Source organism: Dipodomys spectabilis, unplaced genomic scaffold, assembly GCF_019054845.1.
Source record: "Dipodomys spectabilis isolate Male_0828 unplaced genomic scaffold, ASM1905484v1 ptg000368l, whole genome shotgun sequence".
NCBI classification, from domain to species: domain Eukaryota; kingdom Metazoa; phylum Chordata; class Mammalia; order Rodentia; family Heteromyidae; genus Dipodomys; species Dipodomys spectabilis.
Genome location: NW_024871045.1, coordinates 33,212 through 36,327, shown reverse-complemented (window position 1 = coordinate 36,327; position 3,116 = coordinate 33,212).

Here is a 3,116-nt window from a genome sequence, read left to right as displayed (position 1 = left end):
CTATAATGAGATACAGGAAGCTATCAAAAGTCTTCCAACAAAAAAAAGCCCAGGACCAGATGGATTCACAGCAGAATTCTATAAGACCTTGAAAGAAGAACTAATACCCATACTCCTCAAGCTCTTCAGAGAAACAGAGAAGGAGGGAGCTATCCCAAACTCATTCTATGAAGCCAATATCACACTCATCCCCAAACCAGGCAAAGACCCAACCAAAAAGGAGAATTACAGGCCAATCTCCTTGATGAACACAGATGCAAAGATCCTTAACAAGATTCTAGCTAACAGAATCCAGAAACACATAAAAAAAATAATACACTATGATCAGGTATTCTTCATCCCAGAGACACAGGGATGGTTTAACATACGTAAGTCAATAAATGTAATCCAGCATATCAACAGAGCCAAGGTCAAGAATCACATGATTATCGCCACAGATGCAGAAAAGGCCTTTGATAAAATTCAACATTCATTCATGCTAAAAGCTCTGGAGAAAATAGGAATAGAAGGAACATTTCTAAAAACAATAAAAGCCATTTATGACAGACCAATAGCCAATATTATACTTAATGGGGAAAAGCTACAACCAATCCTCCTAAAAACAGGAACAAGGCAAGGATGTCCACTGTCTCCACTCCTCTTCAACATAGTCCTAGAACCCTTAGCCAGGGCAATAAGGCAAGAAAAAGACATTAAAGGGATCCGCATAGGGAAAGAAGAAGTGAAACTATCCCTTTTTGCAGACGACATGATACTATACCTCCACGATCCCAAAAACTCCATCCCCAAACTTTTAGAAATCATAAGTCACTTCGGCAAAATAGCAGGATACAAAATAAACCCACAAAAATCAGTTGCCTTCCTATACACTGATAACGCACAGGAAGAGAGGGAAATAAAGGGAGCAACCCCATTCACAATAACCTCCCAAAAAATAAAATATTTAGGAATTAACCTAACCAAAGATGTAAAAGAACTATTTAATGAGAACTATAAAAAGTTAAAGAAAGAAATTGCAGAAGACACTAGGAAATGGAAAGACCTCCCATGCTCCTGGATAGGCCGACTTAATATAGTAAAGATGGTGATACTTCCAAAACTAATATACAAATTCAATGCAATTCCTATTAAAATCCCAATGACGTACATCACTGAAATACAGAAAACAGTCCAAAAATTTATATGGAACAACAAAAGACCTAGAATAGCCAAAACAATTCTAGGGGATAAAGACAATATGGGAGGGCTATCCATGCCGAACTTCAAACTCTACTACAGAGCTATAATCACAAAGACAGCATGGTACTGGCACAAAAACAGACCCGAAGACCAATGGAACAGAACAGAAGATCCAGATATAAATCCACAGGCCTACAGCCAGCTGATATTCGACAAAGGAGCCAAAGACATACAATGGAAGAAACACAGCCTCTTCAACCGCTGGTGCTGGGAAAACTGGGCAGCCACATGCAGAAAACTAAAAGTGGACCCCAGCCTATCACCATGCACCAACATCAACTCAAAATGGATTAAAGACCTTAACATTAAACCTGAATCTCTGAAACTACTGCAGGACAGAGTAGGAGAGACACTTGAACTAATAGGCACAGGAAGGAACTTCCTGAACAGAGTCCCAGGGTCACAACAAGTTGGAGAGAGACTCGACAAATGGGACTACCTTAAAATAAAAAGCTTCTGCACAGCTAAATCTATCGCAACTAAGCTAGAAAGACAACCAACTAATTGGGAAAAAATATTTACCAGCAATATATCAGACAAGGGGTTAACATCCTGTATATACAGGGAACTCAAGAAACTAATCCCTCCCAAACCTAACAAACCAATTACTAAATGGGCAAGGGAACTAAAGAGGGACTTCTCAAATGAAGAAATAAAAATGGCAAAGAAACACATGAGGAAATGTTCATCATGCCTGGTGGTGAAGGAAATGCAAATAAAGACAACCCTGAGATACCACCTTACCCCAGTCAGAATGTCCCACATCCACAAATCAGCCAACGACAAATGCTGGAGGGGATGTGGAGAAAGAGGAACCCTATTACACTGCTGGTGGGAATGTACACTTATACAACCACTTTGGAAAGCAGTCTGGAGGGTCCTTAGAAAGCTAAAGATTGACCTCCCTTACGACCCAGTCATACCACTTCTAGGCATCTACCCTGAACAACAGGAACCAATATACAAGGACACGTGCACCTCCATGTTTATTACAGCACTGTTCGCAATAGCTAGGATATGGAAACAACCTAGGTGCCCCACCACAGATGAATGGATCCAAAAATTGTGGTATCTATACACAATGGAATATTATGCAGCCATTAGAAATGACAAAATAATGGCATTTGCAGGGAAATGGATGGAGCTAGAAGGAATCATGTTGAGCGAGGTAAGCCAAGAACGAAGAGACAAACGGTACATGGTCTCCCTCAGAAGTGGATGCTAAATCCAAAAGGTTAGGTGATACGACAAAACTAACAGGACTTAAGAAACAAAGAACTCCCGCTCATCTGGTTGAACCACTACTAAATATCCTCATGCTGCTGATCACAAATATGGTATATAACATGTGAACACTGTTATATATTACAGACTGTGGTAGACAATTTGCTCCAGGGAAGTTAGAATGAACTTGTGACTTTGAAATTATGTAATCATTTAATCACAATCAAAAAAAAAATACCTCGGGGAAGGGAGGGAGGGAGGGGATGGTAGGGGGAAAACAATGGAGGGGGTAACAATGTTCAAAAGGAAGTGTACTCATAACCTCACTCATGTAACTGTAACCCTCTGTATAGTAGGTTTACAATAAAAAAAAAAAAGAAAGAAAGAAAATACACAAACAGGTATAGAGAAAAAGAAAAAAATATCAATCAGGACCCGGAGTCCCAAGGCTCACTGGCACCTGGGCCCCAGGTCACACAAGCAATCATATTTATTTGAATTCACGCTGGGAAGGTTACCATGGATATAAGCAAAAATGAAGCTTCTATATTGCAATCAGAGCCACCACAATGAGTGAGAAACACTGGTTCCCTTTTTGTTTTGAGAAAGGAGAATGCAATCCAGAGAAAATCCAGACATTTGGTCTATTTTAT